Source organism: Lepidochelys kempii, chromosome 5, assembly GCF_965140265.1.
Source record: "Lepidochelys kempii isolate rLepKem1 chromosome 5, rLepKem1.hap2, whole genome shotgun sequence".
Lineage (NCBI taxonomy): Eukaryota > Metazoa > Chordata > Testudines > Cheloniidae > Lepidochelys > Lepidochelys kempii.
This window is the reverse complement of record NC_133260.1, coordinates 70,257,609-70,269,728: the sequence shown is the minus strand read 5'-3', so window position 1 is coordinate 70,269,728 and position 12,120 is coordinate 70,257,609. Positions and strand designations below refer to the sequence as shown.

The following is a 12,120-nucleotide window of genomic DNA, read 5'->3' as shown; positions in this document are numbered from 1 at the left end:
TTTGTTTTTGAAATACCCACTGCTGAGGCTGAAAGTTTTGAAGGGAAAAAAACAGTGATAGGAAAAATAATAGCCTTTAAAACGTATTGAAATCTGGTTATAACTAGATTGGATATACATTCTTTTTCCATATGATCATATGAATGCAGTTTAAAGTATCAATACTCATTTATGTCTTCAAAGTTACATGCTTAACTATTGCAGGATAATACTGTATGGAAATATTTCCAGGAACTTTGTGTCTATTTGTAAAACATGTTTGTGTGTATATAATTTTTCCACATAGCATATTCATATGAAAAGTGCAAAATACCATAAATTGGATTGATAAATGTGTTCACCAGAAAATACAGACCAGACAATGTATAAGTTGACAGGCTTCTTATAGCCCAAGTTATACGAGTATTTCCTTGCTAGTTGGACATAGACAACATGGCATGTGAAGTTAAGTATACAGAATACTAAAATCTCTGAGGCATGATATAACCGCATAACTCTGATTATTTTCCTCAATATGTGTTTATGTGTCAGGGAAGTGGAAGAAAGAATAAGTTTAGAGTTACAGAATAAGAAGATGAAGGTAGTAATAACTGCTGGGCAAGTTCCTAAGCACAGGACAGATTTGGATGACAACAAGGAGTTGTGGTAAGCCAGAAAGATGAGGCAGAAAGGACAGCTGGAAAAAAGTGATGAAGTAGAAAGGCAAGAAAGATGAGAGGAGAAGGAGTGAGAGACAGCATGGAGAAGACCAGGAGCAACAGGGTAATCATAAATGGCCACTGGCCAGCTAGTCAGTTTACAACCTATGGCTTTGCTAACTAGTTTAGAAAAGGTACAGCCTCATACCAGGCATCATGGAACATGCCACTTGCCAGCTGACAGTGGGGGAAAGATTAAGTGATAAAGTTTCAGAGACCAGCTGAAGAAGTCCCACTGAATAAATAAAGGATTTCACCACTCTGAGTATATACCAACTTTTTTTCCAGACAGATGTTAACCTTTAAAACCATGTTTCATAGTGAAGAATTTAGTATTAGCTTTATTGAATACTTGTTTTATATTTCACATTTAGATTCTCCTTTTGAATAGAAAGGTGTGAAAACTAAAATCACAATTCAGAATGTAGACATTTCATTTGATGGAGCTACAGTTAATTATGGAAGAGTTAACTTAATGGGGAAAGTTGTCACAGAAGAAAAACACGATTATATCAATATATGTTGTATTTTCTTGTGCATGGATGTTTAATATTTTTTCATATTCTACTTCAGTAGAACTGAAGAATTCATTCTCAGTATGTATGACATAATTAAGTTATGCACATACAACAGTGGCTAAAAATAGTTGCATACCATTTTAAAATGTCATTGAACTCCTACCCTCAAATCACACACCCAGTATCATTAACTGCAAAAAAAAATTCTAGATTAATTATGAGACATCACATTGGTATAGGACTTACTTCCCCTATACAATATCATCTTGCAGAACGATATCCACCAATATACAATTGCTGGGTATATCCTGCCTACATCAAACATGGAGGTAGTTTGGCACCATCTAAAGGTTTTATAATCTGAATTTAAAGGTAAAAACTACCTCCATTTCAGAGGCAGTTCGCAGTTACGCTACTCTCACCATTCAGAGCACTTTTGTGGTACTGCCTCAGGGTAAAATAAGTAATATCTATGACGGGTTTGGTCACCGAGACCCCTTTGGGACCGTCACCTGACGTACTGGAATTACCTCTGAGCTAGTTTGGGACTCCAGAACCTTGCCTAGTTGAGCCAGACACGGTAGCCTGCTTCAACACAGACCCAAGTCTGGTCCAAGCCCCCAAAGCTGCAGACTAACCAAAAACTGCTCAGCAGGTCACCTATCTCCAGCACCCAGACACCCAGTTCCCAATGGGATCCAAACCCCAAACAAATCCGTTTTACTCTGTATAAAGCTTATACAGGATAAACTCATAAATTGTCTGCCCTCTATAACACTGATAGAGAGAGATGCACAGCTGTTTGCTCCTCCAGGTATTAATCACTTACTCTGGGTTTACTAACAAACAAAAATGATTTTATTAAGTACAAAAAGTAGGATTTAAGTGGTTTCAAGTAATAACAGACAGAACAAAGTCAGTCATCAAGCAAAATAAAGCAAAAACACAAAAGTCTAAGCCTAATATATTAAGAAATTGTTTACAGGTAAAATCTCACCCTCAGAGATTTTCCAATAAGCCTCTTTCACAGACTAGACTGCTTCCTAGTCCGGGCCCAATCCTTTCCCCTGGTGCAGTCCTTGTTAGTTCCAGCTCAGGTTCCACCCCCTTTTATAGCTTAGGCACAAGGCGGGAATCTTTTGTCTCTCTGGGTCCCCACCCCTCCTCCTAAAAGGAAAAGTACCAGATTTAAGATGGATTCCAGTATCATGTGACATGGTCACATGTCCTGTGAGACCTCATTCTTCATTAACCATGGACTGGCCCACATGCACACAGGAAGGCTTGCAGGTAAACAGAGCCATTACAAGTCTGATTCTGAAGCACCCTTAATGGCTTTCACTTAATGGGTTTACATCCGTAATACAAGTTTATATCTTATTCTCCTAACTTCAGACATAGAAATAACACATGCGAACAAATAGGATGAACACACTCAGTAGACCTTAAGCTTTGTAATACCTTACAAGAGACCTTTCACAAGAAGCATATTCCAGTTACATTATATTCACACTCAATCATATTTCCATAAAACATTACGGAGTGCAATGTCACAATATCTTCCTTCAAGAAATTAAAAATTCTCTCCTGTCTCGATTGGCCAGTAAGACCCTGAAGAAAAAAGTCTGCAGTCAGAACATTTTACCTCAGAAGTATCAGTGAAGTGTGGCCTAATGCACTGTTAATAAAATACTCTTAGAAACTCCTCCTCCAGAACAAGACAGTGCATTGTTGCTTAGATTTCCCCCTAGGTTCATCATTGTGTTTGATTCTTCAATTAAAAAAAAAAGATTCATGGATAAAGATCTTGTCTCTTACTGGGAGTATGTACCGTGCCTAGTAAATACAGGCTGTGGTTTTGGTCTCGCCCTCTAAGTGTTCCTATAATACAAATAAATAAATAAATAAATAATGAAGTGGTCATCATTAAAATCTTCACTAGTACTGTTTGCAAGTACTTAACATTACCACAGTACTCCTTATAACCAGACAAGGTACTATCATGAACATTGCAGGAATGTTATTTATGCAAATGCAAAGTTGTAGAGATTCTAAAGTGATCACTATAATCACTCACATATATAGTGAAAGTTTCTAAGTTGTTTTAAGACAACTGACCTTTTTTCAAATAATACAATTTAACAATTGGCAAGACCAACTGTTAAATTAAATAAAAATTAAAGAGGGGAAAATTACTCACCTCTAAATCTGCTTCTTTGAAGAGACCTTCACTCGTGTCTTGAGCTACCAACATGAAGGCAAAACTAACCTAGCCTATATGCTTTTTGGCCTTTACAGGAAATTGTAGCAGCAGGCATCATACAGATTTTCTGACTCCCTGACCAATATACGCCAACAGCTGCCTCTACAACCTTCCAGACAATTCCTGCTCCTAACACATAACGAACTGAAATGTCTCTTATATGAACTAATGAAACAAAAATTTGTCAGGATAAAAACTACAATGTTCAACAGTACATCAATTCAAAAACATCCTCTAATTCGGAACCTTCTGGGGTCCCTTCCAACCCTGATATTCTATGATTCTATGATTCATCATCAAGATCATCAAGACCAGTGATCCTGCTGATACAGCCAACTCTCTAAGTTAGGCATCAACATTAGTGAAAAGAGCACAACTCTTGCACAAGAATTCTGACAGACTTTGATGAAGGATCTTCCAGCTATGTGCTGAGGATGAGACTGTTGCCAAGGCAGCCTTAAAAACAAAGCTGATGAATCTAACTAGGTCTGAAATCATACACTGCCCCAGAAGTTCCCTGAATCTGTTTCCAATTCCTGTCTTGTGTTTCAACAGTAGCACAGTAAAAGACAACTGGCTCTCACTCCACACCAGCTGTTGAGATTTCTTCTCAAGAACCAGAGCTAATTTACCACCAATTTGAGGCAGCATCAATGCCACCTCTTCAAGATACCTGAACTTATGATGCTGTCAGTGCACATTGCTTTGAGGCAACCTGGGGGGTTGGATCTGTATCAACACCAAGTCCTGGTGCTCAGTGAAAGAGCCTGATTTGCGTTTTTGTTTCAGGGATTGATCCTTTGAAGCAATGTAAGTCTGATCCAAAACAGACTTACTGGAGTCTTCTGGGGAGCTTCCAGGAGAAATTTCTTATTTCCCACAAAATGTGACTACTCTGAATGACGTTTCCAGACAGATCTGCTCAATTACAATGCAACGGACACAGTTGTAATGTTCATCCATGACCAAAACTTTTCTACCATAGATACATTGCTTGAAGCCACTGAGCTTCTTTCCTTGAGATGCAGGAAGAAAGCCTAAAAAAAGAAAGCATCACTGAAAGAAATGCATCCAAGGTTGACAAGAGATGCAGCCAAGAATCTAGAGTGTGCACCAAACAACAAATAACCCTGTGCAGAAAGGAAAAAAAGGGATGACAAAAAAAGAGCCAATAAAGTGTGAACACAGAAAAAGCACTGAAAGGGCAGTGTACATATTTTAGTGACTTACTCTTTATTATATTTCATTATAAACCCAGTTGTAATGGATCATAGAGCAAGTGCCCATGAGAGAGAAAATTATTGTATACCAAAGGAAAGCTAGGAGTCTAGAGAATCAACCGATAAGATTTGAAAAATAATTACAGATTACATACAGATTTGTGGTAATCTTGGAAAACAGCATCTTAATCTGTACATCATGTTACACAGTGAACTAATGCGCTATTACTAGTTTATGAATATTTCTTCTGTAGTCTAAACATATTATAACTGGGACAAGGTTAAACATCCTTATTAAATGCTAGATGCTACAGTATGTGATGCGTACAGGCCAAATAAATCAGTCATCCTGCTAAGTGGCAGATGCTTATGGAGAAAATGTAGAGATAAGGAATTTTTATCCTTCACATATAGAAATGCATTGCACAGAATATCCATTTGTCCACTCGAGGCCAGAAACTAGAATTTCCTGTGTGAAATGCCTTGCCCATGGTACAATAAAAAAATTTACATTCCAAGTTCACAGACAAATGTATTAATAAGGATCTATCATGGTTAATATTAAAATTCAAGTCAAATATTTATCAACAAATAAACAATTCTTAGTCATTTAAATCCCAGTGCACCTATGCAGATTTTTCAGGTCATGGCTGAATTCTAACTACAATGCAAAAGGTGTATGTGGGTTTTTTTCATTGCATTACAAGATATACTGCACTTGTGACAAAGGTGTGTGAAAACTTCTCACACTATGATTTCCTAAATAAAAGTATGTGAGGAAGATAAGCCTACATAGGAAAACAACTCTTAATCATGATTTTTAAGAGTACATAGATTTACTCTGAAAGTGCTAGTCCAATGATTTATTCAGATTTTGTTAATCACAAATCGTGTTCAAAATTGAGTTATTCATGGATAATGAGTACCAAAATATAAAGAAGGGAAGTTAACTACCTGTCTATGGAACAGAAGAACAATTGCTTAGTCTTAAGAACAAGGAAACTTGTGTGCACGACTGTGTGTGAATGACTTTTCTATTATTTCGCTTCAAACCTTTTGCTAGTTTTTTTTTCCGTGCCCTCCCCCAAAATTGGGAGTTTTAGTTAGAATTTTTATAGGATGGTTGGTATACTTCGTGATCAATAGAAGCTGATGTCAACTTCTCCAATAAGTGGACTCAGAATGTCAAACCCCTGAAGTATGTTGAAGACTTTCCAGGATTGAAGGGAAGGATCTTTGTTTGCATACATTGACCTAATCAAACCCCACTGGATGATGCCACTGACTTTTAAAAGGGATAGTACCCTTGTCTGATTCACCAAGAAACTCTTAGGAAAATTACAAGGAATAGGAACCAATCAGGCCATCATCTTCACAACTTGACATACGAGGAGAAACCAACTGCTTGCTTCTGGCTTTGGCTTCCAGATGCCACCATGCTCTGGACAAGAAGGCCTGTGCTTCCCCCACCCTTGCAGCTGGGCACCAAGGAGTAGGAATCCAGCAAGATGCGGCATCTAAGATCTGGCATCTACAAGCAAGTGACCTCTAGCCAGCCAGCAAACCTGTCAGCATTAACCAACTGAGCCAAGAAAACCACTGACCAATCTTTTCAACCACATACTATCTTCTAGAAATTGAATAAAAAACACAAGAGTTACATCCTGTCGAATATCATCTCTTTTGCTTTTCAATTTTTATTAGTAGAAGGATGTTTCTACTTTAGCATTCTAGCACTTTAAAAAAATCTTCAGCAGGTAACTGGTAGTAAAAATGTGTGCGCACACGGGCATGCAGGATCCATTTTCTGCACATGGGGAGTGGGTAGAGATTGGGCACCCATTCCACACTTATGCACACACACATACACACACACACTTTCACTACCAGTCACCTACTGAAGGGTTTTTTTTCCTTTTTTTAAATAAAATATGCACATCTGATCTTTTAGATAATGAGATTATTTAACATAAGGCTGTTTTAGCTGTTTGAGAAGCTAAGTGCAATTCTCAAATTCTGCTTTAATAACGTATACCATATAGACCAGGGAACCAGAATCTATGATCCAAAGACCATAAATTCTCTGTTATAAAAACCAAATTACCAAACAAGTTAATAAAAGATTCCATCCATAAATAATAATTGGGATAACAAGAATTCAGTCGTCTTCTTAGCGTATGCGCAACATGCTAATTGGCACGTGACCAGGATTCATCACTGAATTTGGTTCACTGGTTGGTTCATTAACTTTCCCGGCTTAGGCCACGTATTGACAGGGAGTGAGAGGTGAATACTGATCCATTCCCGCCAAGAATTCAGTGATTCAGAAGGACAGAAAATTGAAGCAGGATGAAGCTGACATTTTATGATTAAACTGATTTTTCTTTTAGCCATCAGTAAAGAAGGGGCAGAATGATTAATTTAGAAGTAGATCTAAATATTAAAGGTTAAGAAATAAATTGGCATTACCTCCAAAAGCAGTACTGACTGTCAGAATTCTGTGTAATGTATAACAAGGGTGCTTAAAAACAGTGATTTTGTGGACAAGAAAGAAAATGTTTCATTGACATTTAAAATTTCTCACTATTCAAGCAAAGCGCCTCCTAACAAGGTCTCAGATCATGCCCCCTAGATCTGTGCACAGCAGGAAGTGGGGTTCAGCCACCTCCACATCAGTCTTCTCCCTCAGACTCCATAAGATCTGAGGTGGGTGTGTGTGTTGCACAGGTGGAAACTGGGCAGGCAACAGGTACACTGTTTCTCCCTTTAGCCTTATGGACACACTCTGGTGACAATAGCACCAACTTGAGTAGTTCTCCCCAGAGCAAGCAGCTGGCAGGAGGAATTCAACAGAACTGCACCACCAGGGAACAGAGCCAGTTAAGAGATACAGGACCTCTGAAGAGAGAGCAGTAACCTTCTGCTGATTCTATAGAATCTGCACAGATCCTCATGGATCTGCCAAATTTGGAGGTGGATCCGATGGCCTTTTCTTAGGATGACAAATATGAGGACATCTCCACGAGGGAATAGTCTGAGAGTTCCTCCCCACAGAGTCCCCTCCCAAGAGTTAATGATCAGGGCCAAGAAGAACAGACACATTTTCAAAGAGCCAACTATTCACTTTTGCATTTCAGAAATTCTGCTGTTAGTGAAAGAACAGAGGTGTAGCGTAGATTGAAAAATATAAATATCAGAGGAAATTCTTATTTACTCACTTTAAAAGAGTTAACTATTTGCCCTTTGACACATGCCATGGAAACAGAAATAGATTTGGGCCCTGTGATTCAACAATGTTATGTGACCTTACTTGAACAATATCACTCTATACAAGCAAGATGACATTATAAGAAGAAATTTAGAAAATGTATTAGATATAACAAATTCTCATTCTTCTGTTGAGGCCTATCCTCCACATTAGTCAACTACTTCAGCCAATTATCAGATATGGAACACCCTCAAGAAAACAGCACTCACAGTGAACACAGATACAATGGCACAATAAATAAGAATGATGAATTTTCAGAGAAAATACAAAAAGCCAACACCAACCTAAGACAACACTTTCTATAAATGTTATGCACCTACTAGATATTCCAAATACAGGTACTTCCTGTGATTCTGACACAGTCCTAGCGGCATTTATATCCTATTCTAGAGCACAAAACTACTCTCTCATTAAGGATTAAATCCAAAGGCACTATTTTAAATTTTTCTTTTACCACAAAGTTGTGAAGTGTTCTGAAGTCCAAGATGGGCTTGAAGCCCCCTGACTTTTTCAGGATCAGGAAGTACCTTCACTAAAATCCTTTCCTTGTTCCTCTTGTAGTGCAGGCTTTATTAATCTGTATTTAGAAGGGAAAAAAAATCTGATTCAGAAGAAAAGAAGATTTGAAATATGCCATATCACTTCAGTCTGTGCCCTGACAGTCCTGGACTAACTACAATGTTGCTTTAAGCAACACCAGAAGAAAGGCTGAAGGAGAAGACCAAACATTGCAGCTAAGAAACAGTATACAGACATCCTGAGATACTGAAAGGGAATATTCTCTACTTCCAAAAAATACTTTAAAATACATGCATATGGTCCACAAGGTTCCATTTTTCGTAACTCTTGGCTAGGATAGTTATTTTATCTACGAAGAGCTCATATTTCAAGTTAAAGTAGTGGTACTGCAGTTCACAAGCCATTTCCATAATAAACCCAACTCAACTTATTTGCAATGGGTACCAAAAAGTTGTTCCTAAGAAGATGCAGCATTCCTCATTTTTGATATTATGGTCTTTGCCATGGCAAGTGAGTGTCTGAAAATGACACCTTCATAATGCAATGACTGCACTATTGTTGCAATCAGAAATAAGATAAGCTACAAAACTGTTAAAATCATAGAATCATAGAAGTGTAGGGCTGCAAGGGACCTCAAGAAGTCATCAAGTCCAGCCCCCTGCAACGTGGCAGGACCAAGTTAACCCAGACCCTCCCTGACAGGTTTGTTCAGCCAACCTGTTCTCAAAACCCTCCAATGGTAAGGATTCCACAATCTCCCTTGGAAGTCTATTCCAGAGTTTAATCATTCTTATAGGTAGAAAGTTCTTCCTAATATTTAACCTAAATCTCCCTTGCTGCAGATTAAGCCAGTTACCTTCTTGTCCCAACCATCCTCTTTATAATAGCCCTTAACATATTTGAAGACTTATTAGGTCACCCCTCAGTTTTCTTTTATCAGGATTAAACATGCCCCATTTTTTTAATCTGTCATCATAGGTGAGGTTTTTAACATCTTCCTTCAATTTTGTTACTCTCTTCCGGACTCTCTCCAATTTGTCCACATCTCCCCTAACATGTGGCGCCCAGAACTGGATATATACTTCATCCGGGGCCTCACCAGTGCTAAGTACAGCAGGACAATTACCTCCTGTATCTTATATACAACACTCCTGTTAATACACTCCAGAATGATATTACTCTTTTTCACCCCTTCATAACATTGTTGACTCATGTTCAATTTGTGTTCCACTATAATCCCCAAATCCTTTCAGCAGTACTATTACCTAGCCAGTTATTCCCAACTGTGTAGTTTTGCACTTGATTTTTTCTTCCCAAGTGAAGTATTTTCCATTTGTCTTTACTGAATTTCATTTTGTTAATTCAAACCAATTCTCCAATTTGTCAAGGTCGTTTTGAATTCGAAACACTACATACAAAATCTTAAATTTCAATTCAATTGTAAAAAGTTGCAAAGTTAAACAATTTAAAACAATGCATAAACTAGTTTCTGCAGTGTAATTTTGAAATTGTAACCACAGCAGAAAGACTATTGCAAAGAAACTAAGCAAATTAAGTATTCAGAACAGACTATCACTACTGCATCAAAAATAATAAGAAACCAATAACTAAAGGACAAGTATAATTATATACAACCATCTCATGTAATAATGGTTTATGATAAAGATTTGAAAACTTTTAGAATGTATTATAGTACTTGAACTCAAACAAAGGGATGCACAGGCAAAATTGAATATTCATAGAGAAATAAGAATGCTTTGGAGTGCAATGAGTCACTAAAGAATAGATAGGCTTTCCTGTGGAAAAACCAGTATCAACTCTGTTTCTCAAAAATGAACCAAAAGCGAGTCTTCACAGTGATTATCTTTCTTGTCTTTATAGGTCAAAATATGTAATTTTCCTCTCTATTAAGTGAACTGTTTTCGGACTTTTGATTTTGGTTGGTTTCAACAAACAAGACTGCCCCCTCAAAACAAAATGCACATACATACCCTGATCTTATTTATCACTTAGTTTCAGTATTCCAAATAAGCTGTTAATAAAATGAGAGTTACTTATGCAAATTACATGGAACCAACACGGAGGTCATGGGGTAGAGTTTATTAAAAAAATTAGCAGATATGTTCATACAGTAAAAAGTACTCTTCTTATCGAAGACTTTTTTTTTTTTTTTTAACACTGAAGACAACCACCTTTGGTTTTGTTCATTTTCAACTACCATTTCTGAGAGAGCTTTTGGTGTAAAAAAAAAAAAAGCCTAATTTCACGCTTACGTGCTTGAATATAAACTATCAAAATCAATACATAACATGAGCTGTCCATCAATTTCAGTGTTATAGGAAGAAGCGAAGTTGATTATGTCAGAGAAATTAAAAATGCAACTATTTAATCACAGTAATTATGCTCATAAAATTCCATGATTGTCTTAATCCCTAAAATATTTGAACTATTCTGATGTGATCATTTAGTCCAAACCTATAACTAAATTGTCATAAAAATGCAAATACTTTTTTTGGAAAAACATACTTCTAATGGTCCCTCTATCCCGCTTGTCTGAGGATAAAATAAAAGCAATAAAAGTCAGTGAGAAGTTCTACTTTAAAACAGCTGGCAGGATATAATCCTTTTTGCAACTGTTACTACAATTTTATCCAAAGCAAAACTCCAGCAATATTTCTAGCAAAATTCAATTCTAAACTAGTTTGTTATACTAAGGAAGAAAATTATAACATTTTAATTATAAAATTACTTTGCAAAAATATTTACAAACTCATAGATGACCGGTGAGGTCCCAGAAGACTGGAGAAGGACTAATGCAGTGCCCATCTTTAAAAAAGAGAAAAAAGGAGGAGGCGGGGAACTACAGACCAGTCAGCCTGACTTTGATACCAGGAAGCTATGAGAGCAATGTATAAAATTTTCAATTTGGAATACCTGGAGGATGAAGGGGTAAACACTAGCAACCAGCATGGAGTTATCAAGAACAAATCATGCCAAACCAGCTTGATTTCCTTCTTTGACAGATAATAATAAATTGGTTAGTCTCTAAGGTGCCACAAGTACTCCTTTTCTTTTTGCGAATACAGACTAACACGGCTGTTACTCTGAAACCGTTCTTCGACAGGGTAACTAGTTTGGTGCATAGGGGGAATGCAATGGACGTAATATACCTGGACTTCCACAAGGTTTTCGACATAGTCCCACATGACATTCTAATAAGTAAGCTGGAGAAATGCAGGCTCGACAAAACTAACATTAAGTGGATACATAATGGGTTAAACAACCACAAACAAAGAGTAACAATTAATGGAATGATGTCAGATTGGAGGGAGGTCTCAAATAGGATTCCACAGGGATCTGTTCTAAGTCCAGTGTTGTTCAATATCTTTATTAATGATCTGGATGTAGGAATAGAGAGCATACTCAACACATTTGCAGACAACACAAAGCTAGGGAGGATAAGTGCCAGCACTTTGGAGGATTCAGCTAAGATTCAGAGAAATGTTCATAAATTGGAGAACTGGACTATAGACAACAAAATGAAATTCAACAAAGACAATTGTAAGGTGCTACACTTGGGGGGAAAAACAAACACACAAAAACAGCATAGAGGATAACTGGCTTGGTAGCAGCA

At 37.3% G+C, this 12,120-nt stretch overlaps 1 protein-coding gene across 2 annotated transcripts in view; it reads right to left on the bottom strand.

Moving 5' to 3' along the window:
* The window catches only part of MAN2A1 (mannosidase alpha class 2A member 1), a 207,814-nt gene that overhangs the window by 55,405 nt on the left and 140,289 nt on the right, over window positions 1–12,120 (bottom strand). The window lies entirely within an intron of this gene.